The sequence below is a fragment of the Procambarus clarkii genome, chromosome 49, assembly GCF_040958095.1.
Source record: "Procambarus clarkii isolate CNS0578487 chromosome 49, FALCON_Pclarkii_2.0, whole genome shotgun sequence".
NCBI lineage: Eukaryota > Metazoa > Arthropoda > Malacostraca > Decapoda > Cambaridae > Procambarus > Procambarus clarkii.
In genome coordinates, this window is record NC_091198.1 from 19,126,075 (window position 1) to 19,140,897 (window position 14,823).

The 14,823-nt window shown below is 47.4% G+C and overlaps 1 long non-coding RNA gene across 1 annotated transcript in view; it reads right to left on the minus strand.

The window, feature by feature from the left end:
* Positions 1 to 6,978: 6,978 nt before the first annotated feature.
* The window catches only part of LOC123763170 (uncharacterized), a 30,310-nt gene continuing 22,465 nt past the window's right edge, over positions 6,979 to 14,823 (minus strand). The window contains exon 6 of the long non-coding RNA XR_006773405.2: positions 6,979 to 7,086. This is a non-coding gene — a long non-coding RNA (uncharacterized lncRNA). The remainder of the gene's footprint in view (positions 7,087 to 14,823) is intronic.

A 14,823-nucleotide genomic window follows, 5' to 3' on the forward strand; every position in this document is an offset into this window, starting at 1 on the left:
CTCTGAAGAATGACACGAACTCTGCAGAATGACACGAACTCTGAAGAATGACACGAACTCTGAAGAATGACACGAACTCTGCAGAATGACACGACTAAGAATGTGACACGTGAACCAGCCAATACAGGCATGTCAGAGCAGACGCAGATCTGCGTGTGAATGTGTACATATTTGCAACAAACACACAAGCGTTCAAATGTGCGCTCGAGCACCTATACGGCCATGTGCGTATGTGTTCGTAAGACGCATTTGTGAATTTGCGTCAACTCGGCGGTGGGAATTTACGCAGCATGAAGCCACGAAATGGAAAAAAATATGTGCTTATTTAACATATACGTTGGCGTGTGTGATGGGGGAGTGGGTGTGGGGCGGGGCTCAGGGTGGGGGGAGGGTGGGGTCACCCAAGGTAGTGTGGTATTCTTGGACCAGTATACACGCCTCCGCCACGCCATCACCCAATGGGTATACTCCCACCCTTCACACACACACACGCACACACACACACACACACACACACACACACACACACACACACACACACACACACACACACACACACACACACACACACACACACACACACACACATGGAATGTGTGGAATGGAATGCATTCCATTGAATGCATAACGGATGGAATGCATTAGGCAGTGATGTGGTGGAGGCTGACTCCATACAAAGTTTCAAATGTAGATATGATAGAGCCCAATAGGCTCAGGAATCTGTACACCAGTTGATTGACAGTTGAGAGGCGGGACCAAAGAGCCAAAGCTCAACCCCCGCAAGCACAAATAGGTGAGTACAAATAGGTGAGTACACACACACACTAACTAGCTTGAGGCGGGACCAAAGAGCCAAAGCTCAACCCCCGCAAGCACAACTAGGTGAGTACACACACACACACACACACACACTGACGGGGGTTGGCATCGCGGCTGAGTGGACAGCACTCGGGGGTCCTGGGTTCGATTCCCGGCGGAGGCGGAAACAAATGGACAGTTTCTGTCACCTTGATGCTCCTGTTCACCTAGCAGTAAATAGATACCTGGGAGTTAGACAGCTGCTACGGGCTGCTTCCTGGGGATATGTGTGTGTGTGTGTGTGTGTGTGTGTGTGTGTGTGTGTGTGTGTGTGTGTGTGTGTGTGTGTGTATGTGTATGTGTGTGTGTGTGTGTGTGTGTGTGTGTGTGTGTGTGTGTGTGTGTGTGTGTGTGTGTGTGTGTGTATGTGTATGTGTATGTGTATGTGTATGTGTGTGTGTGTGTGTGTGTGTGTGTGTGTGTGTGTGTGTGTGTGTGTGTGTGTGTGTGTGTGTGTGTGTGTGTGTGTGTTAGAGAGAAATATATGTAGTAGACATAATAGAGGAAAAATATATTGGTTACAAAGGCGGGGTCCAAGAGCTAAATAGTTCGATTCTGCAGACACAACTAGTAAACACACACACACACACACACACACGAAGCTACAGAAGGTTCAAAAGTATGCCACCAGACTAGTACCAGAGTTACGAGGTATGAGTTAAGAGGAAAAGGCTGCTGCAACCCGTCCTCCTAATAGAACATCGCAGGTTGACGTATACTTCACCTAAGGCCAAAACTCTCGTACTAGAAAATGGTAGCGGCTCGCCAAGTAGTCAAAATGTCCCGTTTTCTGTTCATGGGTCCTCTGGTAGGTTAGGATAAGGGTACTTTAGTACGACAATTTCTTGACGTTGGGAACACTGACGAGAACGGGTTGGCCTGAATCTCGTAGCTGAAAGACAAAAAAAAGAGTTAGGGGAGACATGATTACCACATACAAAATTATCAGGGGAATTGATGCGGGATATAGACATTATTAAACACGGGTGAAACACGAACAAGGGGACACAGGTGGAAACTGAGTACCCAAATGAACCAGAGACATTATAATTTAGTTTCCAGTGTCAGTGTAGTTAATATATAGAATGCATTAGGCAGTGATGTGGTGGAGGCTGACACCATACACAGTTTAAAATGTAGATATGATAGAGCTCAATAGACTCAATAACCTGGTTGACAGTTGAGAGGCGGGACCAAAGAGCCAGAGCTCAACCCGTGCAAGCACAACCAAGTTAGTGTAACTAGGTAAGTAGACACACACACTACGCACAAAATAATAACCGGAAACGACTTTATAGAATGACAAGGAGGAATTTGTAGAGCCCACAGCTTCAAGGATGGTCAAAGATTCAGGTAAAGGAAACAAAAGTGCCGAATACAGATACGAATCTTCTCTTTCTCAGAGTGGTAGACGGTTGGAACAAGTTAGGTAAGAAGGTGGTGGAGGCCAAAACCGTCAGTAGTTTCAAAGAGTTATACGATAAAGAGTACTGGGAAGACGGGACACCACGAGCGTAGCTCTCATCCTATAACTACACTTAGGTAATTAACACACATACACACCAGAGAAACTGGGTGAGACACAAGGCATGAGAAGCTTCACACATGCGGCCATGTAGGGGTGCTGAAGGAAGCCACCCAGGTCCTCACTGGAACGCTAGCAATGATCTACTGCAATCCGAATGCTGTGATAAAGAGAGCCATCATGGCGCGTATATTCAAGAAAGGCGATCATTCTCCCTCACAACTATTCCCTAGACTACTAAAACACTACGTCTCAACTACAGTATCATCCGAAGCGGTTTGGCAATACACACATAAATCATACTAACGGGATATATATTAATAAAATAAAACACTGGCGCTGTGAGGTGATGCAAACTGCGACCAAGGCTTTGTCAGCAGCACTCTACCACTGTACCACCACCACAGGGGGTGCAGTAGTGGACTAGCTTCGGGTGGGGCCTCCACACACCCTGGGATTTCAGTAGAAATCCGGTTGTATTACTTTTACTAATCAGTGGTGGTGCAGTGGTAGAATATGGAGCTGCCAATACCCTGGTGGCGGGTTCGTATCCCCTCAGAGCCCCAGTGAATCTTCTCAGTTGAGTTCATCTCGGTGAAGAGGATGGACACCCCTAAACACCAACATGGCTTTACATAGATCATTGGGTCCTGTAGTATAGTGGTCTACGTCCTCGGTTTAATCCACGGGTGAGAGTGGAAGGGTTGGGCACGTTTTTCTTTTACCTGATGCCCCTATTTTCCCCAGCAGTAAAATAGGTCCCCAGGAGTTAGGTAATTGTTGAAGGGTTGCATCCTGGAGGTCAGAATACGGTCTAGGAGGACCTAGATGAGGCTAAGTACAGGCTTCCTGTCCCCGACAGCGGGAATCCCACATCATGCTTACATGAATGTACTGGAACTGATGACAAGAACAACACAGCACTGCTCCTGTGCCAGGTAAGTCCTCTACGGGGTCACCATAGCCCGTGCTACTTGGAACTTGTTCCGAGTAGCTGAATCTATAACAACACAGCAGAAAATGGGAAGCTGGAAGACTGGGTTTTCCTCGATTGTCAGGAAAGCATTGTTACAGTTCCTTACAACAGACTTATATTAACTTGAGAATACAGCACATGTAATAGGCTCGTCGCTGACATGTATTAGAGACGACCTCGTTAATAGGAAACACCCCGTACTCATCCTGAGAGTTGTTGGTTGTGCACCCCATACTCATTCTGTGAGCGGTTGGTTGTGCACCCCATACTCATCCTGAGAGTTGTTGGTTGTGCACCCCATACTCATCCTGAGAGTTGTTGGTTGTGCACCCCATACTCATCCTGTGAGCATTATTTTGTCAACACAGACTCTCCTGTATGGCAGTCGTAACACTGTGGGCCCACGGGCCAAGCAAGGCACTGGGGCCCCAAAAGTCATGGGCCCCCAGAGTGCCCAATCGCTATGACTCCTGAACCTTTAAGTATGTTGTTTAATGTTAACTACAGTAACAATTTAGACAGACGGCAGTATCTTCAGGTTATCTTGAGATGATTTCGGGGCATAGCGTCCCCGCGGCCCGGTCCTCGACCAGGCCTCCTTTTTGTTACACATCCCCAGGAAGCAGCAGCCCGTAGCAGCTGTCTAACTCCCAGGTACCTATTTACTGCTAGGTTACAGGGGTATCAGGGTGAAAGAAACTCTGCCCATTTGTTTCCGCCTCCACTGGGAATCGAACCCGGAACCTCAGGACTACGAATTGTTACGTTTGCAGGAGTTAGTTATGGATATTTCGGCGGGTTGATGAGTCAAGATAACGGCTGGCCGGCCGGTGTTGTTGATAGTGAAGGATAACAGGTGAAACGGAAGCCACGACTCAAGAGCTATCACGCTGATAACCGTCATCCAGGCTTACCACACTCTCCCGGTCACTTCTCCAGGCTTACCACACTCCCCGGTCACTTCTCCAGGCTTACCACACTCTCCCGGTCACTTCTCCAGGCTTACCACACTCCCCGGTCACTTCTCCAGGCTTACCACACTCCCCCGGTCACTTCTCCAGGCTTACCACACTCCCCCGGTCACTTCTCCAGGCTTACCACACTCCCCCGGTCACTTCTCCAGGACCCGGATTCACAAAGCAGTTACGCGAGCACTTACGAACCTGTAAATCTTTTCTCAATCTTTGGCGGCTTTGTTTACAATTATTAAACAGTTAATGAGCTCCGAAGCACCAGGAGGCTGTTTATAACAATAACAACAGTTGATTGGCAAGTTTTCATGCTTGTAAACTGTTTAATAAATGTAACCAAAGCCGTCAAAGATTGAGGAAAGATGTACACGTTCGTAAGTGCTTGCGTAACTGCTTCGTGAATCCCGGTCCAGGCTCTAACCACAGTCTTCTGTCACCCGTAGCAGTAGCTTCATGCAACAACTGTTTTCTATGACATTAATTTTTGAAATTACATTGACAAATGGGTATTCAGGTAGCTACAACCTTTCCTTCTTAAAACTCAACCTACTTATTTATAACTCTTGCACCAGAGAAGTTCTTGTTGATATCTTTATGACTTACTAGAGTCACAAAGTGTCAATCTGTGGCCCGTCATTCTACCAGCTGTTTCTAAACTACTGTCTTAGTTATTACTCGATTATCATAATTATCTTAATTATCAAAACAACGTGTCTTTTTGCATATCTTTAAGCCTGCTCTATTTTTATTTCCCATGCGTGTTCCCTACAGAGGAAGCATATGGTGATATTTAGTAGGCACTAATTTATAATAATAATAATGGTTATTCAGGTAAAAGTACACATATATATATATACATGATGAGTTACAAACATAATGTTGGATTTCTACATAGAGCTAGTACATACTATGCTCAAAGCCACTAATTCGCACAGCGTTTCGGGCAAGACGTGACCAAAAAAAACTTAAAAACTAAGACTTAAAACTAATTAAGATCAAATACACGAATTAAACTAAAGTAGAACAAAATAATGACAATAATTACATGTTGAATGAAACAGCAGAAATTGCAACAGCACAGCTGGTAGTAATTTTAACTAAATAAACAGATGGATTACAGTTTCCATTAAGTATAAAGATGGCATAGAAGCGCATAGTGTCTGGCATAGTGCATAATTAGGCATAGTGTCTGGGTGACTATGCCTAAGCTTCTATGAAGGCTATCTGGACCTTGACCAGTTGGATATATGTCCCCGCTATTATTCTGCTTTTGTGTGACTCTACAATGATAGATTTGAAGCTATTGTCCAACCCCAAGTCTTTGTATATTTCATCAGGAGGGAAAGCTGCCGCCTAATAGACTCCGGTACATGTTTACTGTCCAGTAATATGGGTCCCAGGATCCCGGTATGAAAATACTTGGATGGGACCACAAGGTCACCACTGTTCGGTCTCAGATCACCACTGTCCGGTCTTAGGTCACCACTGTCCGGTCTCTCCTCTAACCAGTCTTTTACACCTTTTTGTTGACTAAACATCTAAGTGGCCACACCGGATGTAGTGATTACACACGTACCAGTGTCATGGGGTTCATCTGGTCTACATGTGGGGTAGCAGGGATTCGGGGGTACCCAAACCCCCAAAAATAAGGGGGGGGGGGACAAGGGACACGCTGATATGGAACTCAATTTCTGAACAATTAAAAAAGGTAGCTTTTAGATTAGATTGTATTGTAATTCAATGTGATAAGATCTTTATGATTTTCTTTAAGGTGTTATGTGCAAAGTTAGACATTTTTTCAAGTCATACTTGTACCTACAGTAGATAGTGATGATTCAGACAGCCTGGTGAATGGGGGGTATGGGGGGGGGGACATGTTGAGTAATCCTTGGGGATCTATAATAGTAAATAGGTTATAAGAATTCCAATCAGAAGACGTCTAGACGTATATATACCAGATTTCAAGGCGGCCATAGACTGTGCATACTATATAGAACGTGAACTTTTACCTAGAAACCACACACACGGATCCAGAGGAGCAAGGTACGATAACAGGTGCGGCGATGTAGGAGACACAGTTATGATCAATGATACGGGTACCGTGCATGATGGCAGGAGGAGAGGCGAGCAGGTGGATGGAGAGTCTAACAGGTGGATTTAGAGGCTAGCAGGTGGATGAAGAGGCTAGCAAGTGGATGGAGAGGAGGATAGTGGCGAGGTGAGCGGAGTGAGGCCACAGGCAAGCACGACCTTCCTGACGATTAGCCTGGCTGGCGATATTATATACTTCACAGGTTCTTCTTATGACTAGGCTGCTAGTGTTAACTCGTTATTTACATGCATATGTATTGACAAATTACGGAGGGAAATACAGCTCTGTAGTGGAAATATACATTGGAAAGTGAGGCAGCAAGAATACGGACCTGGTAAACAATGGAATCACTGATGAACTCATAGCGTGACTATGTGTGATTGAAGGAGAGAGAGAGAAAGAGAGAGAGAGAGAAAGAGAGAGAGAGAGGGAGAGAGCTATGTTTGCCAGTAATGTTCTACATGTCTTACATCACGCAGGAAGGCTTAACTACATTTTTTCAACTTAAAACCATTAAAAAAAACAGGTGTGTGGCACAGCACTGGAGGAGCTTTACCTGTGGAGATACTGAGATAAGGAGTGGGTGCGTGACGCTACACATGTCCCAGCTCCCGTCCCACTCCCACAATCCCAGGCCTGGTACCGGAGAGGAAGATCCCGATACCTGTGTACAGAGAGTAAGGGCATCAGAAGCCAATACACCAACTCTTCTGACTCCGACTGTAGAAGGGGAAGGAAACTACCAGGGGGGAGGGGAAGCGCCAGGTCATTACGACTATATAGCACTTGGAAGGGGGTCAGGATAAGGATTTGGGATGGGAGGGTGACAAGGAATGGTGCCCAACCACTTGGACGGTCGGGGATTGAACGCCGACCTGCATGAAGCGAGACCGTCGCTCTACCCCTCCACCCCAAGTGGTTGGGCTAAATACCACAGAGTTCCACACACACACCAAGACCCTCACCAAGACTTGGAGATTTTAAACAATCATATTTTGTTAACCCATGATATGCAGTGCTGAATAGCGCATCTAACACTTCACTTTTTATTGCTTATTTTGCCATAAAGTGTTAGTTTGTGTTTCGCCCCACTTTACGTTGAAGATGCAAAGTGGCGATAAACCTTTTAAGGGTTATCTTGAGATTATCTTGAGATGAGTTCGGGGCTTTAGTGTCCCCGTCGACCAGGCCTCCACCCCCAGGAAGCAGCCCGTGACAGCTGACTAACTCCCAGGTACCTATTTACTGCTAGATAACAGGGGCATCAGGGCGAAAGAAACTCTGCCCATTGTTTCTCTCCGGCGCCCGGGATCGAACCCGGGACTACAGGATCACGTATCCAGTATCTATATTTGACAAAAAGTGTTTTCGTTATTCAAACAATGTGCGGTTTTTTATGCTATTCACAGTTCTTGTCTTAGATGGGCACAGTCTGTCAGAGGTGGACCCCATCACCCCGTACTTCACTCCTCTTGCAGGTTAGCTGTTGTTGATCTCCCACACCTCCATGGGTGCTTGTATCCAAGACGAATACTTGATACCTCGATTCAGCACCGCTCCTGTGCCAGGTAACTTACGGGCTCACCATTGCCCGTGCTACTTGCCCCGCTCCTGTGCCAGGTAACTTACGGGCTCACCATTGCCCGTGCTACTTGCCCCGCTCCTGTGCCAGGTAACTTACGGGCTCACCATAGCCCGTGCTACTTGCCCCGCTCCTGTGCCAGGTAACTTACGGGCTCACCATACCCCGTGCTACTTGCCCCGCTCCTGTGCCAGGTAACTTACGGGCTCACCATAGCCCGTGCTACTTGCCCCGCTCCTGTGCCAGGTAACTTACGGGCTCACCATACCCCGTGCTACTTGCCCCGCTCCTGTGCCAGGTAACTTACGGGCTCACCATAGCCCGTGCTACTTGCACCGCTCCTGTGCCAGGTAACTTACGGGCTCACCATACCCCGTGCTACTTGCCCCGCTCCTGTGCCAGGTAACTTACGGGCTCACCATTGCCCGTGCTACTTGCCCCGCTCCTGTGCCAGGTAACTTACGGGCTCACCATACCCCATGCTACTTGCCCCGCTCCTGTGCCAGGTAACTTACGGGCTCACCATTGCCCGTGCTACTTGCCCCGCTCCTGTGCCAGGTAACTTACGGGCTCACCATTGCCCGTGCTACTTGCCCCGCTCCTGTGCCAGGTAAGTTACGGGCTCACCATTGCCCGTGCTACTTGCACCGCTCCTGTGCCAGGTAACTTACGGGCTCACCATACCCCGTGCTACTTGCCCCGCTCCTGTGCCAGGTAACTTACGGGCTCACCATACCCCGTGCTACTTGCCCCGCTCCTGCGCCAGGTAACTTACGGGCTCACCATTGCCCGTGCTACTTGCCCCGCTCCTGTGCCAGGTAACTTACGGGCTCACCATTGCCCATGCTACTTGCCCCGCTCCTGTGCCAGGTAACTTACGGGCTCACCATACCCCGTGCTACTTGCCCCGCTCCTGTGCCAGGTAACTTACGGGCTCGCCATACCCCGTGCTACTTGCCCCGCTCCTGTGCCAGGTAACTTACGGGCTCACCATAGCCCGTGCTACTTGCCCCGCTCCTGTGCCAGGTAACTTACGGGCTCACCATACCCCGTGCTACTTGCCCCGCTCCTGTGCCAGGTAACTTACGGGCTCACCATACCCCGTGCTACTTGCCCCGCTCCTGTGCCAGGTAACTTACGGGCTCACCATTGCCCGTGCTACTTGCCCCGCTCCTGTGCCAGGTAACTTACGGGCTCACCATTGCCCGTGCTACTTGCCCCGCTCCTGTGCCAGGTAACTTACGGGCTCACCATTGCCCGTGCTACTTGCCCCGCTCCTGTGCCAGGTAACTTACGGGCTCACCATTGCCCGTGCTACTTGCCCCGCTCCTGTGCCAGGTAAGTTACGGGCTCACCATTGCCCGTGCTACTTGCACCGCTCCTGTGCCAGGTAACTTACGGGCTCACCATACCCCGTGCTACTTGCCCCGCTCCTGTGCCAGGTAACTTACGGGCTCACCATTGCCCGTGCTACTTGCCCCGCTCCTGTGCCAGGTAACTTACGGGCTCACCATTGCCCATGCTACTTGCCCCGCTCCTGTGCCAGGTAACTTACGGGCTCACCATAGCCCGTGCTACTTGCCCCGCTCCTGTGCCAGGTAACTTACGGGCTCACCATACCCCGTGCTACTTGCCCCGCTCCTGTGCCAGGTAACTTACGGGCTCACCATACCCCGTGCTACTTGGAACTTGTTCCGTGTAGCTGAATCTATAACAACAACAATGCTTGATATTACGCTTTCCATCCCTCAGCCTCTTGGGCTGGACGGTAGTGACTTCATGCAGGTCGGCGTTCAATCCCCCAACCGTCCTGGGCACTATTCCTTCCCCTACCGTCCCATCCCAAATTCTTATCCTGACCCCTTCCAAGGGCTATATAGTCGTAATCGCTTTGCGCTATCTCCTGATAATTGCCTCCTCCTTTTTCCTTCTTGGTATATATATCCTTCAACAAGTTCAGTGATAACCGTTGTAATGGGTTGTAATTCTAATAAGTTTCAATTGCTGCATTGATATTATGCAGATCATCAACTTCCTCTGCTGTTGTCGTGTTAGCCATGTAGCATACTCTCCCACGGTCATTTTGCTACCATCTTGAGCTAGTATCTTGCAGTTTGGTCTACCTTTCCCTGTCAGGCTCAGTACACCTTCTAAGGTGCTCCCTTGTGGCAATGCCCGCGGGATATCACCTCGCCCTTCAGGGTAGGACTCTAAGTGACCTGGTCAGTGATACGGTCAAAACAAAACAAAAATATGTTGCATCGTACACACTCTGAGGATCCCATGTTACAATGAACATAAGAAGTAATGTACAACTTTAGGGACAGGAGTTACACACACACACTAATGAAGCCAATATTACAAAAAACGTTTCTCGCAAAATTTAAAATATATAACAAATACAAATATTTATTCAGGTAAAGTACATACATACAAGGTGATATACAAAAGTTGATGGATTGATCAACTTTTGTATGGTAAATTTTGACAACTTCGGTGTCAAAATAACTAAAGGTTTGAGGGGGGGGGGGTAAAACACTTAATACTAAAGAAGAAGAAGTACGCTAACAAAACGAAAGTGTTTAAGGAAACAAACAAAGGAATACAAAAAGGGCGATACTTGAGGATAGCATAGACTGATATTATGGAGTTATAGTAGTTGTGACACTTATGGGTGGTTGTGACATTATAAACAACGTTGGGTCATCACCAAATAGAATTGGCTGCAGGTTGTTGTTGTTTTAGATTCAGCTACTCAGAACAATAAGTTCCAGTAGCACGGGCTATGGTGAGCCCGTACGGGGCTACAGGTGTTGAGTGGTATTAGGTAGTCTACTGATGTCAATGAGAAAGAGGAGTAGACCAAGTATACTACCCTGTGGAACGTCAGTGTAGGAGAGGTATCATCGTTCAGTTCGTGTGTGAGTGTGTGCTAGTGGCGCTCAGGTAAACTCAGGTAAACTCAGTACTGTTTACAGAAATTTACTCAACAATTACTCAACACTAATTACTCAACAACTAATTACTCAACACAAAGCTGCTATTAGGACAATATCCAATTCTGGCCCCAGACATCACTCGGTACCCCTATTCAAATCCCTGAATATGTTAGACATTAAGTCACTGCACATTCTCTCATGTGTACTATACATATACAAAACGCTAAATTGTAATGCCAATCCTGATCTCAAAAGCTTCATAGAAGGTTGTAACAGAACCCATGAGCACCACACCAGAAATAAATACAGTTTTGATATTCCTAGAGTACGACTTAATCAAACCAGAAATGCTCTACAAATCAAGGGGCCCAGAATGTGGAATGACCTTCCCAACCATGTTAAAGACAGTACCTCTCTCAACCAGTTTAAGATAAAAACTAAACACTACCTAATAAATTCCCTGTAACCTACCTCACTCCTCTATTGTCAACCCATGTCCGTTATTTTCTTTTTTTTTAATCAACACTGTTTGTCAACCTATTGTATTTGTGCTGCTTTTTCAGTCATGTTCCCCCTTTTTTTTATCTTTATTTGTATTTGTTCTCAACACTTTTTATTCTTTATGCTCAATTAGTATTAAGTTCTAGATATTAATGTTTTTCTTGCCCGAAACGCATTGCGTAATAGTGGCTTTAGGCTTTGTATGTACTAGCTCTATCTATATATCAATCCATTAATGTAACATCACTTGTATGTATATACCTTACCTGAATAAACATCTGAATCTAAACATCTAAATGGTCTGATGCCTGTTTCGAAGGTAAGATTGAAAGTATTGAAGGAAGTTGACGTCCCTGACACCAGCCCCGTCTAAAATAACAGGAGCTGAGGTGGAAATATGTAACCGTAACTTCTTTCTTTTGTACACTCTTGTGTGAAAAATACACAATAACAAATTTATAAGGACCCTGTTTTAGCACAGTTTCCCTTATATCTTGCTCCACTTGAAATTCGTTTTCTTCCATAACTAATACATTGTAACCTTAGAAAACGGTCTTGAATTAAGGCTGTCTAATATAAATTAGGTATATATCACCACAACCCATCTCCTGTGCCAGGTGAGTACTACGGGCTCACCATAGCCCGTGCTGCTTGGAACTTTTTGTTCCGAATAACTGAATCTATAATCACAACTCCCATATCACCTTTGGTCACAGGTTAGTTGATAGATTTTGGGAATTTTCTGGCTAGTTCTTGGGCAGATTGACGGTGTCCGGCGCCGGCTTGGCCGAGAGGTGCCGGGTCTTGGTGGGCTCTTGATGTGCTCGTTACAAACACTTGGGCTGGACGGTAGCGCGACAGTCTCGCTTCATGCAGGTCGGCGTCCAATACCCGACGGTCCAAGTGGTGGGGCACCATTCCATGTCCCCTGTCCGATCCCAAATCCTTATCCTGACCCCTTCCCAGTGCTACATAATCGCATTGGCTTGGCGACTTCCTCACAATTTACAGCCCTGCTCTTGTGCCAGGCTCAGAAGCACAATGGGCTCACCATAGCCCGTGCTACTTGGAACTTTTTGTTCCAAGTAGCGAATCTAAAACAACAACAACAGGCGATTTCCCCTGATAGTTCCCGCTTGATGTGCCCTCAGATGTAGTGAGTGGCTGGCTTCTGCTCTGCCGGGGACCACTGGATGACTTTTAGCGTTTTAGTTGGGGGCAGAGTTTTTAGTTTTGCTCTCCAGTGTTCTCAGTGTAGGACGGGGCCGGTGCTTGCCTCCCTGAGGGACTTCTTGGGTTCCCCGATCATCTGCCCGTCGGTGTGAATTGGCCGTGAGGCACATTAGTGTCCGTCGACAGGCGTCATTTATTTATTTCGCCATTTGGCTTCGCGATTAACCCTTAGCGGGTACGCTGGGGCGCATTCAGACATTTGACACCTTTGGCAAATGTCGTCAGAGAACAATGTGATGTTAGGGAGCAGCGTGACATTAGGGAGCAGTGTGGCGTCAGGGAGCAGTATGACGTCAGGGAACAGTGTAACATGACGGAGCAATGTGACGTCAGGAAAGCAATCTGACAATAGGGAGCCGTGTGATGTCTGGGAGCTGCTGTGTGACGTCAGTAAACAGTGTGACGCCAGGGAGCAGTATGACGCAGAGAAGTGTGTCGCCAGGGAGCAGTGTGACGCAGGGAAGTGTGACGCCAGGGAACAGTGTGACGCCAGAGAGCATGAGAGGATGTAGTGAGTCCGAGGGCGAGAGGTCTCCCTCGGGCTCCTCCTACCCCTCCTTCACTCCACTATATTACCTACATTTAACTAAGATTCTCCTGGGGAAAAAATAACCATAGTTCAGTCTGGGTACTCCAGGGACGGAAGTTCGATCCCAAAGCGTACTTTACTCTTAGTTATATCACGTCCAGGAACGTCATTAAGCATTTGAGGGGAGTACAATATTTCTCTACCTTCAATTAGCCTCAACTACCAATTTACCCTCAAAACGGAGCATGCTCATCCCGCCCTCTCAACTAATACGTCTTATTCCGTACGTTTAGATTCTCAGTGTACAAATTACTAACTGAGGTTGATTCCGGATTTCTAAAATTACCTAAAAACGTAAACAAAAAATAGGTTAGGTAGGTTGCCGGGGTTTGTACGTTTCAAGTTAGGTTGGCAGGTTGTAATTTGTACGTTGTAGCCAATGAAGAGACGAGGCTGGTATGATAGTGTTGAACATACGCGGGATAATAGTTTATATTCTCTATGATGGTCACAAGTTCTCAGTGTTCTATACATGCTACAAGGTAATTATAAGTTGATATACATGACGCAATACTGTCATGCTTGTATACATGTCACGCAAGACTGTATGAGATGACATGCCCTGCGTGACGCAAGGTTGCTTAAGATGACATGCCCTGCGTGACGCAAGGTTGCTTAAGATGACATGCTCTGCGTGACGCAAGGTTACTTAAGATGACATGCCCTGCGTGACGCAAGGTTACTTAAGATGACATGCCCTGCGTGACGCAAGGTTGCTAAAGATGACATGCCCTGCGTGACGCAAGGTTACTTAAGACGACATGCCCTGCGTGACGCAAGGTTGCTTAAAATGACATGCCCTGCGTGACGCAAGGTTGCTAAAGATGACATGCCCTGCGTGACGCAAGGTTACTTAAGATGACATGCCCTGCGTGACGCAAGGTTGCACAACATAACGACCGCAAGTCTGTCTTGATTAGACACCGTTCCAAAACGTCCTCACATAGACCTAAGCTATTTAGGTTGACCCAGGACAGATTATTATTCTCAGGGAGTGGCTCTGGCGGCCGCCGGGCGGGAACCGGTTAGTGAATGTAGGTTAGGGTCACAACTACTGCACCTGGCGCAAGCCAAGGGCATGATGTCACCCCATCAAAAACATTGCTCCCTTTTGTGTTTATACCCATCATATTCCTTCCCAGGTCAGCGCTATGGCTACTGCGCATCTTGTGCCTCATATTCGCATGCTGCAGTGGCTGCTTAGCGCTTGCTGTGTGTGGAAAATAGAGCTCATTGTGAATGAAAGTTTGAAGAGAAAGTTCGCCTTTTGTGTCGCGAGTGGGCGCGGGGTTGTGGGAGGTGGAGGCAGGGGCCGCCGGGTCATCCGGATAACGGTATTCTCTAACATAAAAAAGCTCAAGGGGAAGTGTTAGTTAGTCTATTGCGTTAATTGTGTACTTCATGCTCCTCCTGTGGGTGGTGGTGGACCCCATGGTCATCCTGTGGGTGGTGGTGGACCCCATGGTCATCCTGTGGGTGGTGGTGGACCCCATGGTCATCCTGTGGGTGGTGGTGGAGCCCATGGTCATCTTGTGGGTGGTGGTGGAGCCCATGCCC